General features: G+C 46.5%; 1 protein-coding gene across 1 annotated transcript in view; it reads right to left on the bottom strand.

The window, feature by feature from the left end:
• Positions 1 to 14433, bottom strand: part of SPOCK3 (SPARC (osteonectin), cwcv and kazal like domains proteoglycan 3) — a 1207618-nt gene that overhangs the window by 432625 nt on the left and 760560 nt on the right. The window lies entirely within an intron of this gene.

The following is a 14433-nucleotide window of genomic DNA, read 5'->3' on the forward strand; positions in this document are numbered from 1 at the left end:
AACGTTCAATGAAGAAGAATGAAAGCCCATGTTTTTAATCTTTATTTCACAGCCCATTATTTCTCCAAAGCATCCTTCGGATTTGCAAACCAATAAACTCTACATGTATAGAATCAGTCATTTTTTCCTTTCAGTTATTATAACTTTCTGTCACGAACAGTTGGATCAAGGGACCACATTGTGCACTCTGACTGGACTCTGACAGGTGCCTACTACTGAGTATTTGCTTTGTCTATGAAGTGTAGAAAACTATTTCAATTTGACAGGCTGGATTTTTTTAAATATATGTGGCATTTAAAGGAAATACTCCTAAGCCTTCGCACCTGATTTAGATTTGGGTGACAATGTAACATCCTTCTATTTCTGGAGGAAGAGCTAGTAGATAAATGTCTAGCTTACCACTTGCCACAGAAACTAGATGCTTTTTAAATAGCATCTATATCTAAATCTGCATATTAGTTTTTGCTGCAGTCTTCTTCAAATGAAAAACAAATATTTTAAGGACAAAGTCCAGTATATTTTCCTTTTCCCACAATAAGCAAATTGACTTAACCCTTGCCCTATTTTTAAGTGGCCCATGTTGGCCAGACTCAACAAAAAATTAAGGCTCGTATTCTGCAACACCAAAGCAGAATACGTTGTGACGTTCAGGGTGCGCCCTTAGTAGAACATTGGAAGACTGAAAACCATGGAGTCGATGCTCTTAACTGGGTGGTCCTAGAGAAAGTATCCTCAGGTCCCAGAGGGGGCAACATTGGCTCTATCCTTAATTTACGTGAGAGTAAATGGATGACACGCTTTCATACCATCTTGAATGGTTTAAATGAACAGGATGCTAGCTATGCTCAACTAGCGTGCCTCAACTGAGCGTTTGCTGATTAGGAGATATGTTAGTTCTTCTTTTTTTCCCTTTCCTTTCTCCTTTTCTAGGTCCGATGCAGATGAACATATACAAATGCTTAAATGTGTTGTCTGTCCTTTTTAGATCTTATACAAATCCAGTGTTGTTAATTATGCCAGTTTTGAATTTACATTGGTCTGTGCCTTAGACATGAATTACACCTGTTATTATGTATAAGCGTGCCTATCAGTCCATTCAACAACACTCTGTAACATTTGTGACCACTTTGTTGACCAAACTTTGTGACACACAGCGCAAACCCATCCGTTACACTTTGCCCTTGTTAAGTATACATTCTACAAGCGTTTTTTATGCTTTGCCCATCTATCGAGCTCTTTTGTCATTAATCGTACCATGTATGAACATTATGCCTCAAGCCTGACTGTCCTTTATAATCTACAAGTGTTACCAAACGTTTGCTTTCAATTTTCACCACTACCGCTCCAGACGAGTCTTACCACGGTGGCTATGTCATCCTGCCGGTTTACACCGGTAAGCGTATCTGCAGGCATTTAGCTGCTGCTTCAATACGCGCCGATAACGCATGGAAGGCGGATTTAAATAAACCTAGTCTATTCGGCTCGCTCTCTCACTAATGCGATTACGTTGAGAAGCGGACAACTGCCACGCCCGCGGAGAGTGTTTCTCGTAGTGGGGATAGTTACACGACATGACTTCATTTCATTTTTCCGGTTACTGAGCAGCCTCTTTCCCATTGTCTAGATTGATGCACGGTACGTGGTAGCCCCACAGCCCACATTCTGAGGATTCCCTTCAGCTCCAACCCGGGAGGCCTTTAAACCATGTAAACCCCCAGGTATTAACTGTTGGTTAGTTAGTAGAGGAATGGATGCTTTCGAAGGTATATCCGAAATGTTTGATCCTACAGTAAGGATGTCAGTATTTCGGCCTTTGTGATTTGGCATACACCTAACCTTGAGATTTTCCATGCACACATTGAGACAGCCTGGGTTGTTTCTACGGCATGACTATCAGTGAACTATGAGCCTTAGCTGGCAAACTCTGCAATTTTGGGCTCGATTTTTAGGGTCCATTGTTTATAACGTATGGAGATAGCCCTACTTTAGCATACCACAGGTATAATAACCCATCTCCTGCACACAGTTCTGATTCACATTCCCTCTATGTAATGTCGCCATAGTGGCATTGTTCCATTCTGTGATCGTGATACTCTGTTTCAAAATAACAGTTGATGCCTATTAAGTCTAACTGGCATGATTGATCGTTTTTAAACTCTTTTGTATGTCCTCTGATTGTGATAGCTAAGGCTATTTTAACACGGCTGGGTTTCACCGATTTTGTTGGTTTTTGCACATTTAAACACCATTGGCCACTCTTGTATGTGGGACCAATTATTGTTAGCCCTTTCTTGAAATTTACCTTATTTCATCAGGTTGTTGCTCGCTCAGATGTTTGGAGCCTATGGGCCCATTTGACTTTCTTTCTACACGCTGCCACGTGATGTATAGTGGCATCTCTGGTAAATACTCGATCCATTTCACATTTGAATTTGTTCCAGGAGTCTGTCCATCAGCTCACCATGTGGTTTTTAATTATAGGTGCCCTACCCAGATCCCTCCACTCCCATGTTCACTGTCATCCCAGTCCTGATGAAGAACCCACACTAAGGTTCAAGTAAACCTACACCATCAGGGGTCGAAACGTCAACTTACTCCCCTCTACGTGTACTAGCCAAATTCAACAGAGCATTTTTTACTGTGTCGTTACCTATTGGGATAGGAGTAAATATGTATACAAGTGTATAATGGCGATATCATCATGCCCATGTGCTGTCAATTTGCTAAATGTACCGTTATGACCACATGTGACCTCAGTTTAACTCTATTTTCACTTCCTTGAACCTCACCAAGCACTTACCCCCACTACTTACTCCTGTCACCCACGCCTCTCTTTGGGCATTCAAATGTTTAAAAATTGTGAACGGATGTGTACATAATCAATTTATGAAGAGGATGTGAATAAACAACATTCCTCTTAAACAAAAGTTCTACTTTGTTCGATTCTTTGTTGTAACTAAATTTTGCGTCTGGGACCCCCTTATATGTAACACTGAATTACCCAGATCCCAGTACCATTGGGTTAACCCTTTCTCTGTAACGCTATTTTAACTTTACTCTTTGAACCATCAATAGGGCCTTTATCCCGACAGCACATAGGCAAGATGTTGGACTTGGCCCTTTTTGCCGGGTCATCTCTGAACTTTTGCCTTCCTCCTGTATTTTGTCTGACATGTTTTTGTTGGTTTTATGACTCTGGGCACTTTTCCACTGCTGAACAGTGCTAATGTGCATATGCTCTCCCTATTGTAAATTGTTGTATGGATGAGTGATTCCATGACTGGCTGTTTGGTTTACTTGTCAGCCCCTAGTACAGTGCACTGAGTGTGCCCAAGGCTTGTAAATCCAAATGCTGCTGGTGGGCTTGCAGCACTGGTTGTGCCACACACAGACGTGGCCTTGTAAAATGTGTCTCAGGTGTGCCATTGCAGAGCCTGTGTGCTGTCTGATACCGCCATGTTGACTGGGCACGTGCACCCACTTGCCAGTCCCTAAACCTTCCCTTTTCTTCATATCAGACACCCCTATGGTAGGCCCAAGGGCAGGGTGCATTGTAAGTACAAGGTAGGACATGTCCTGGTGTGTGTGGCATGTCCGAATAGCAAATTTCAGCCATTTTCGTTTTTCACTATTGCAAGGCTACCTGTTCTCCATAGGCCAGAATTGGCAGTTAGATTATTACATCTTATAAACCGAACTGACTCAGGGAACGTGTGTTTGAAAATACCACTTGTCTAACTATCTAAGCCTGCCTCTGCTAGGTTGTGTATTCCTTGTCTGGAGTTTGAGGGACAGGGCCGGGGGATTCCAGGAGACAGGGTGAGTCAGCGCAGTAATAAATAGAGAGATCTGCATCTAAATGGGAGGGAGGAGCTGCACCTGGGACCTGAACAGTGCTGTGCCGTCCCTCCACAATGCTGGCTCCACCTCCTGTGGTGCGTCTTATGTCTCTGCCCTGCTCTGTGAAAGGAGAGAAGGAGTCATGTCAACAGAGTGCTCCAGTGGTGTGCCTTTCCGACACAATGCTGGCTCCACCTCCTGTGGGTTGTCTGATGTTTCTGCCCTGCACTGTGAAAGGAAAGAAGGAGTCATGTCAACAGAGTGCTCCAGAACTGGTTTGGACTAGGCAAAGGCCCCTCTGCCCTCAGAGGATAAAGGATTTTGGGGTATAAGTATTGGGACCTTGATCCCATGAATTTAGATCACTTTTGGACAACAAGAAGAAACTTTTGCTGAGGAGAGGAACCTGAAGAAACTGAGGAGAGACTATCCCTAAGCTGAAGTGCTGATTGTGGGATTGGCCTGCGTAGGCCTGACTGCCTACGAAAGGAGAAAGGACTTTGTGTACACTTTATTCAACTTGTGAAGGATTTCCAAGGGCATGAGAGAAGAGATTGCCTCCTGCTGAAGTCTCAGGGACAACAGACTTCAACCACCAGCTCCCCAAGAGTTCTTTGAAAGTACCTGCTGCTGTTTTGGGCCTTCTGAGGAACTGTGTGTCGCAAGGAGCTGGAAGCGCGACTCAAGAGGGAGAAGGGTGTCGCCGTCGCAGCCACTGCCGTTGCATCGTGGATGTCGCCGCTGTAGCTGTCGCATTGCACCGCATCTCAAGAAACGTCACGCAACCCCGACGAAGCGCGTCGCAGCCACTGCCGTCGCATCATGGATGTGGACGCTGTAGCTGTCACATTGAACCACATCAAGAGAAGCGTCTCGCAACAAGGAAGAAGCGTGTCGCCATTGCAGCTGTTGCCATTGCATCGTGGATGCCACAGATGTAGCTGTCGCATTGCACCGCATCAAGAGAAGTGCCTCGCATCCACGGAGAAGCGTGCTGCCGTCGGAGCCACTGTCGTCGCATCATGGAACAAGGGTGTTGCCACTGCAGCTGACGCATCGAGTCGAGACTTCTCGCAACCTCGAAGAAGCATGTAGCATCAGGAAGAACTTGACGTCTTTATTTCTTTGCACCGGATTTTTGCCGCTTCTCCATCTCTGCAACACTTTCGTTGTGGAAGCGTGATGCATCGTAAGGTACATTGACTCAAAGTGTCGCATTTTAATATTTAAAGAGAACTAAACTAAACCTACCATTTTAAGTAAAGTATTGTGGATTTTTGTTGTTTGTGGTCTTGTGTTAAATCTATATAAAGAATACTTATTTTTAATATGAAACTTGTGTGGTGTCCCTCTGTAGTCTTGTCACTTGTTTACTGTATGTGTTCACACATTCTTTACACACTGCCTCTGAGATAAGCCTGTCTGCTCATGCCAAACTACCAAGGGGGTGAGCAGGGGTTATTTTAGGAGTGTACCCCTAACCCTGACAAGAGGCAAGGGTCCCTATTTGTCACAAGTACTTACCTGTGCCAACTAGAGACCCCCAAATCTAACACAATAACTCCATGCTTCATGGGTGGAGAGCAGCCTATGTTTATTTCATGCCTTTGGGGCGCTTTTAAACATCCCTAGGAGAGAGATACACTTCATATATCACACTATTTTGGGACTGTGCGAACAAAAGTATGTGCTATGCCCCCAAGCTTACCCACCACAGGGAAAGGAAGAGAAAAACAGACAGTTCTTTGTACATCATAGACAATGTTAAACCAACTTTCAAGTGCTGTAAACTTCTGAAAGGGAAAAATTGACTTTCTTGTCTGTACAGATTCACCCTTTTCCAGACATCTTCCTCCCATTTGTTCTAAGCTGCATATCTGCTGCCATGATTAATGCCTCTTATTGTCCTGAATCAGTTATACCTCCTTTGTACTTTCACATATGGACAGTAAAGGATGCTCTTATTGCATTTGTGTCTATTTTGGTAGATGCCAATTGGTCCCATTTAATCAGGGCGACTTTCCATGCTCAGGCGTCAATGGAAATATATACGCAGAGGCTTGTAGTTTCACTTTGCCATTGTAAACATGGGTCTCGGAGTCACAGCATGTTTATTGTGGGAAACAGCCTTTAGCATACAGCTGGAACCACGCAGTGCCTTTACAATGCGGTCAGTACAACGAACGTCTCGTTACCACACGTTCCGTTGCCATATCCTTTTCGGTCAAATATAATAATCAACAAATATTTAATGGTCTTCTGCTATATCGACCCCCAGGACCTAGAGGTCCTTTCATTACTGCCCTTCTAACATTCCTGGAGTCTACGTCGAATCACCCCTCCTTCACAGTATTGGGGGATTTTAACTTTCATCTTGATGAAAGTAATTCGGCTGACTCCTCCACATTAAGAGACAACTTCAGTAGTTATGGATTAACCCAACTAACGACAGGACCCACCCACACAGCTGGTCATACCTTGGACTCCATTTTTACTAATAATCGCCACATCAAGGTTACCGCTACAACACCCCTACCTTGGTCTGATCATGCTGCTATTAAATTTACTTTAACAACCACACTGTCTAATGCTAGGAGAAAGGACTTTGTACCTCCGGCTAAATCCCGCCCATGGAAAAAACTAGAAGCCGCTTCCCTAACAAATCTCCTTAATAGAGACGTACATACTGTAGTAAGCACAGACAGCGATGAAGGAGCCCATAAATTTAATGTATGGCTCTTACAAGCAATGGACAAACTAGCTCCAGAAGAAGTAAAAAAAACTAGGATACGCTCGGCAACCTCACAATGGTACACTCCAGAGGTTAAATTAATAAAACTGAAATGCAGAAGGGCCGAGAGACTCTGGCGAAATGGCTACAACCTTCAGTCCAGAAAGGAGTATACGGCTGCCCTTTATGAATACAAGCTTGCCATCGAGAAAGCTAAGACGGCATTCTATACAAAGAAAATTCAAGACTCACCAAACTCCTCGAGGGAATTGTTTAAGACCATCACTCATTTAGCCAAAAGCCCCAGAGAAATCACTTTCCAGCCTCACCAAGAATTTGTAGAAAATATAGCCACGTTCTTTCAACAGAAAGTTCAGACGGTGTATAATGACCTGCGATCGCTACCCCCGTGTGAAACGGCTCATTATGAACCGGCTTCACGGACACCAATTCTGGAATTCCTTAGCTTTTCCCAGCTAAGCTGTGACCAAGTTAAGACATTTCTCCTTCAGACCAAGTCGGGCTCGCCGATGGAGCCATGTCCTCCCCATGTTTTACATATGATCCCTGAAATCATTAGCGTACCTTTAACCCCCCTTCTCAACTCAGTAATAAACTCCGGACAATTTCCCTGCAGTTGGAAGAAGGCGTGCGTCAGGCCCTTACTTAAAAAGGAGACCCTTGATCCCAATGAAGTCAAGAATTATCGCCCAATATCTTGCCTACCCTTACCTGCTAAAATCCTGGAAAGTGTAATGAATCAAGAGCTAACAAAACATCTTGAGAACAACTTGCTATTAGATCCTACGCAGCATGGTTTCAGGGCATGTCACTCAACTGAAACTGCTCTGATCGTAGCATCTGAGGACATTCGTCAAACTATGGACAAAGGAGGCAGAGCCGCCCTAATTTTACTAGATCTGACAGCGGCGTTTGACACCGTGAATCACGACGTCCTGTTAAACAGATTAACAACGTTGGGCATCTCCCATACTGCCCTAAAACTGCTCCATTCCTTTCTGTAGGCACCCACTCACCAAATCCATTGGGATGGGCTCACGTCTAAGGAGTTCTTTCTGCCATGTGGAGTCCCCCAGGGTTCGGCCCTGTCACCCACCCTTTTTAATCTCTATGTCACACCACTAGCCGCACTAATCAAATCCCATGGCCTACACTTAGTTTCATATGCTGACGACACCCAACTGGTGGTTTCATTGGTTCAGACAGTAGAAGCCACTGCCACCAGTTTTAGGAACTGTCTGTCGGATGTGAAGACATGGATGAACTCTCACTTCCTCAAACTCAACGCCGGAAAAGCGGAGGTGATCGAGTTTGGTCAAAATCCTTCCATTTGGAACGATACATGGTGGCCTCCAGAAGCCGGTGTTTGTCCCACCCCAGTCAACAAGGTTAAAAACCTTGGTTTCATCATGGACAATGACCTCTCCTGCACAGCCCAAATCAACTAGGTCACGTCATCTTGCTTTTTCACTCTGAAGGTTCTCCGAAAGATCTTGCCTTACATCCCTTTCACCTTGAGGAAAACAGTTGTGGGAGCTCTAATCTTGTCCAGGGTAGACTACTGTAACGCCCTATATATTGGTGCCGGCGAAAAACGGCTTAACCGACTCCAGTCCATCCAAAATGCGGCGGCCAGAGTTCTACTAAATCTCCCCAAACGACACCCTACCTCTAAAGCAATAGGCGAACTTCATTGGCCTCCAGTTAGGAAAAGAATTCAATTTAAGGTTCTGTGCCTGGCCCACAAATCTCTGTATGGGCAGACCTCCAAGCAGCTCTCTAATTTTCTCCTACCTTATACTCCTGAACGCTGACTGAGATCAAGCACTCAAAATCTACTTTATGGGCCCGATGTAGGTAGGGCTTTACCGATCGGTATCGGCCGAAAATACCGATTTTTGGCCCTTACCGATCGGTAAACAGCCATCGAGATGTAGGGAACCAAAAACAGAACGAATCGGATAGAAAACCGATTTGGAATGTGTACCGAATGTGAAAGAATCCGATACGTACATACCGAAAATCGGATATGTAACGAATCGGAAAAACACCGATTCGGTTACAAAGACCGAATCGGTCCATGTACCGAATCGTTAGTGAGACCGAATCGGAAAATCACCGATTCGGTCCCACTACCGATTCGTTAGTGACACCGAATCGGAAAATCACCGATTCGGTCCCACTACCGATTCGTTAGTGACACCGATTCGGAAAATCACCGAATCGGTCCATGTACCGAATCGGAAAAAATACCGATTCGGACATGATCCGAATCGGAAAACATGCCGATTCGTATGAATCTCCGATCGGGAAATTCCCCGATTCCGACAGTTGGGGAGATGTAGGGAGGCACAGAAACACCGAAATCGGCTCAAAATCGGTAGAATTCACTCGGTATTTACCATGGATTGCAATCAGGTGGTAACCAACTCCAACCCATATAAACAGTCCCAAAATGCATTGCAACTTGCAGGATGGCAGCTTTCTATGTCATTGCGAGGCGGCTACGGCTACAGCAGGAAGGACTGAGGGAATGGCTAAGAAATGAACAGGTCTACAGACAGAGGATAACCCTGTTCATGCTCACTGAGGCTGAGATCCTACAGAGATACAGGCTGGACTCTGACACCATACTTGAGCTCATCAGGGACCTTAAGCCATACTTGGACCACCACACCCCAAGGGCACACGCCATCCCTGCGCACGTCCAGGTGCTATGCAGCCTACACCTGGTAGCGTCTGGCAGCTATCAAAGTGGAGTAGCAGCAGCAGGAGGGGTGAGCCAGAGCAGCCTGTCAAGGTTCTTCCACATATTCCTTGACGCCATGATAGACAGGATGGACCAATACATCTCATTCCCTGCAACCCACGCAGAACTGCTACAAACCAAAGCGGACTTCTACCAGATGGCACACTTTCCCCAAGTCATCGGTTGCATAGATGGCACGCATATTCCGATTTGCCCACCAGCGGACACCGAATACATATACCGCAATCGGAAATCGACACACACCATCAACGTGCAGGTGATCTGCAATGCCAAGTGCACCATCACAGACCTGGTAGCAAAATTTCCAGGGAGTACCCATGACTCCTATATATTCCAACAGAGCGGCATATATGCACGGCTGATGGCTGGCGATTTTGGAGAAGGATACCTCCTAGGTGAGCCACATCATCAGACCCCCATAACACATAGTAGGTAGGTGTAATACATGTATGCATGTGTCTAATGTGACCCCTTTCTCTTCCAGGCGACAGTGCATATGCCCTCCGCTCATTCATACTCACCCCCTACCTCAACCCCTCCACACCCAGCCAAAGGAGGTATAACCGTGCCCACATACGCACCAGGAATGTTGTTGAACGGACCTTTGGCATCTGGAAAAGTAGATTCAGATGCCTGCACAAGAGTGGAGGTGCAAGGCAGTATACCCCCATCACCTGCTGCAAGATCATAGCTGTATGTGCAATGTTACACAACCTTGCGGTCAAGAAGGGCACTGAGGTGGAGTTGTCTGACTACGAGGACTATGACGACGACGAAGCTGTGCCACTGACACAGCCAGCTGGGGTGTGTACGCCATGTGATGGCAGATACAGACGTGAGGAGATCACTGAGAACTATTTCTGACTGAGTACAGATGCAAAGACAGCTAAATGTTGCTTGGAAAATAAAAATTTTAATAGTGATGCACCACAGTTACATCACTGAAGTGCATCAAAAAATGGAGTCTGTCAAAACAAATAAAGTCCAGGGTTCTGGTATGATCATCCCCCCTTGCCAGCCTATTTTTTGGCCCGCTTTCCAGACCCACTGGGGTGTCCCTCGGCCCCCTCCGAATGGCCTGCAGCATCAGCGGATCGCCTGGTGCTCCTCCTTGGCTCTGATGCAGCGCTGGCCGGGCTGCTGCGGCTGCTGCTGTCACCAGCATCACCCAGGTCCAGGGCAGGATTGGAGGCGGCGTTTGATATTAACATGGCCTCCATGGCCGTGGTGATCCTGGCCATCCCCCTGGTCAGCTCAGCAGTATGCTGACTCTGCACCGACTCCTGATTTGAGCTACGATGGCACAGCTGTGCGGTCGCCGCTGCAAGGCGGGCCATGGCCCGGTTGAGCACCCGGGCATCCCTCCTGCGCGCAACCTCATGCTCCTCCTGCCTGGCAGAGGAGTGGGTGATGGCAGTGGTCAGCCTGCCCAACCCTGCTGCCACCTCCTTGTTGCTGTCCACAACAGCCTGGAACCCCTTCACCAACTCCCCCATCTGCAGGTTGTGCTGCAGGAGCTGGCGTTGGCAGGCCATGGTGGATCTGGCCTGTTGGCGCTGGATTTTGACCATCTGGCCCTCCAGGCCCAGGAACACACTGCCCTCCCGTGCTGGTGCAGCAGTGGTGGTGGTGGTGGTGGTGGTGGTGGCACGGCGTCTGGCACTGCTGCCTCCGGCCTGCTGAGTGGGCTGGGGTGCCACTGGTGGTGGTGTGGTGCTGGCCGGTCCCGGAGCACCTGCTCCCAGGACAGGTAGGACGGGTGGCAAGGCCACGGTTGTGGCAGGAGCTGTTGTCGGCGGAATGGTCTGCCTTGTTGGGGAGTTGTATGGTGAAAATTGCAAGGGGGGTGAGCTGGGCAGTACTGGGGAGTGCACTGCCTGGAAATCAATCACCAGGACTCCCTCCATTCCAAGCCCTGGGGTGTCTCCTTCCTCATCCTCTTCCTCCTCCTCCTGGCCAGGCTGGCTGGTGCTCGGCCCTGCCACTGCAGTATGTGATGTCGAAGCTCCCTCTGCTGCCACAGTGGTGCCGCCTGATGGTGCCCCTAGGTACAAAGAAGCATTTGTAAACTGAGTGCCGATGTATTACAGTCAGTACAATTATGGCATTCCACATGTCCTTGCATCTCCTTACACCGTGTCACACTGTTTCCTGTCTTGTGATTCTGCACTGACATATTTGGCTAACTTCTGCTGACTACATGTACCATGATGCTTGTCTCTTGTATGTTGGTGACAGTACAGTGCTGGTGTTTGCCTATGCATTGTGTCTAATGGGGAGGTGTCTGGTAGGGTGTGTCATGATGCGCATGCTTCTTACCTGTAGCTGTGGCCATCGCAGTGCTGTCCAGGGTCCCGATCCCTACGATGCTCTCCCTCTCGATGGTGCTGGAGACAATTTCCTCCAGCTCGGTGAGGGGTGGCGCCGGGTTCTTGCCTCCTCCGGTGAGTCCAGCCTGCCTTTGGAGGTCGGCCAGCTTCCTCTTGGTGAGGCTGCGGAGGTCATAAAACCTTTTCTTAAGTTCCTCAATGGACCTGGGGGTGACTCCAGCAGCATTGACCTTCTGGGCGATGTCTGCCCACAATCTCCTCTTGGTGCTGTCTGGCACGTTGAGGGACAGCTTGCCAAAGAGCTGGCGGTGCACCCTCACCACCTCCTCAACCAGCACCTGTAGTTCTGTGGTGGTGAATTTGGGCTTCCTCTTTTGGGAGGACTTCTGGCTTCCTGCCTGATCTGCCATATTCTCTTGCTCCTGCTCAGTCTGCAACCTCCTTCTCCCACTGCTGCTAACTGTGTGTTGGGCTCAGGCAGGCTTTCCAGCAACTTCTAGAAACTTCTTAATTGGCTGCACCTGCCAGGGTTGCCACTCCCTGTTTGGGTGGGGGAGGGGGAGCCACCTCATTGGCTGAATCGCCTATTGCCGAGTCTGCTTTTACCGATTCGGTAAAATCCGAATCGGTAAAATCCGATTCGGTATTATCCGAATCGGTAAAAGCCGAATCGGTATTGTCCGAATCGGTAAAAGCCGAATCGGGTCATGCAATGCATTCCTATGGGCATTTTCGCCATGGGTCTATGATTGCCGATTCGGTTTTTACCGAATCGGCTTTTACCGATTCGGTATTCGCCGAATCGGAAATATCCGAATCGGTGGTAGCCGATTCGGTATTTTCCGATTCGTTGTTGGCCGATTCGGTAATTTCCGATTCGGACCGAGCTGAATCGGAACGTACCGAATCTCATTACCGATGCCGACCGAATCGGTTTTCATTCGGTATTTTTTTCCTACATCTCGTTTTCCGATTTCAGAATACCGATTCGGCCCGCCTCGGTATTTTGAAATCGGAAAATCCCGTTTACCTACATCGGGCCCTATATCCCTAGGATCAAGAGAGCCCGTTGGGGTGGCAGATCCTTTTCCCATCAAGTTCCAAAGCTTTGGAACAGTTTACCATCTTTACTACGTTCTGAAAAGAGCATAGCTAAGTTTAGAAAAGAGCTGAAGACCTGGCTCTTTGTGCTACCCTAACTCTGCTTTTTCCCCATCTCTTCGTCTCACAGCGCCAAGACGCCTCGGCATAAGAGCGCTCTAAAAATGATTCACTCACTCACTCACTCATGCATGCCATTACAATGACTTGCTTTAGGTAACGCATTGTTGGACTGGTGTTGTATTTTAAGTCCAACACCTTCCCTACTATTGCGCAGACTGGAGTTGGAATAATAAGTTATATTAATCGAAAGTCCAGAGCTTCCCTATGGCAAGTTGTTGTAACAACTTTAGTGGTAAAGGAACATGTGTTGTAATGCCCCGCAATAGTATTCCCCGCAACGTAAAGGCAGGCATGGTAAACGAATGCGTGGTTATGTTATACAACTGTGTATTGTTGTTCAATGAAATGCAGCTCCTGATGAAAGGCTCCTTCATGAAGTGAGAAATGTTTCCAGCTATGCCTATTTAATTAAGTGTGCCATAGTTTCTCAGGCTAGTCAGCAGCCTTTATCTGGACAATGCACCCTGTATTTTCAAACCCTCCCCTCCTTTTAAACGTTGACTGGAATTTTACAGTATTCCAAGCTTGATAAATGATGGGATTTTGCAGTTGCAAAACTCCAATTTACAAAATTGGAATCTTTGCATCTGCAAAATGACATTTTGGTATTTACAAAACCCAATCTACGATTCAGGAATATTTTACCAAATCGCAATGTGAGTTTGTGCGTACATACTGAATTGCTATTTGGAAGGGGCACATTTAGGGCCTCCATTCCAAAGAGCAATACATATTAAGATGTATTAATGTTTTGCAAATGAAAGCCAGTCATTAAACATATTATTTCACTGACTACATTAAGGTTGTGGTACCCATTTGTAAATGGGAAGCTGTCCTTAAAGGACCCCTTCCCCATTGTGAATGCTGAAAAATTGATTTTTATGAAAAGCGAGCTGCTTGCAATATAAGATTGGTTTAATTAAAAGCAATCACGGTCAGCATGGTCTGTTAACCCCAGAAGGCCACCATCCATGTGAAGGCAGCAAATTGTGATAGTGTGCAGTTTGCAACCTGCCTCGTTAATATGCATGAGGTAGGTCAAGTTGAGACCCACACGATTAGGTATTTTGCACCCATTTTATTAGTAGATAGCTTGGCTCCTAAAACATCATAGGATTCGATAAAATTCGGTGCACACATTTTGACAAATGATAGAAAATGTTATGTTCAAACATCAGGCCCTCTATAACTTGCTGAAATAAATTCGTAAAATCTGCCACACGTTTATATTCAGAGAATTTGTTTTTCTTAGTTCTGGGGAGGGTGCATTTATTTACCCAAAAAACAAAGAAGCGATATGTGAGCTATCTGGGAGTTAGCTCCAAGCTGTACTGGTGGCACATATCCCCGCTGGTATCAGACTATTTCAACTATGGCCATTAGCTCTTCACTGGCGAAAGCCTCTGGTGATTTTTATGTTGATATCACGGTATAAATCTGATGTCTGATATCCTAACGCGAGCCCACACTGTTAGTGTAATATTAGGCACTTTCTTGTCTTGGAAACCCGAGTGATA

Source organism: Lissotriton vulgaris, chromosome 3_1 (assembly GCF_964263255.1).
Source record: "Lissotriton vulgaris chromosome 3_1, aLisVul1.2, whole genome shotgun sequence".
NCBI classification, from domain to species: Eukaryota; Metazoa; Chordata; class Amphibia; order Caudata; family Salamandridae; genus Lissotriton; species Lissotriton vulgaris.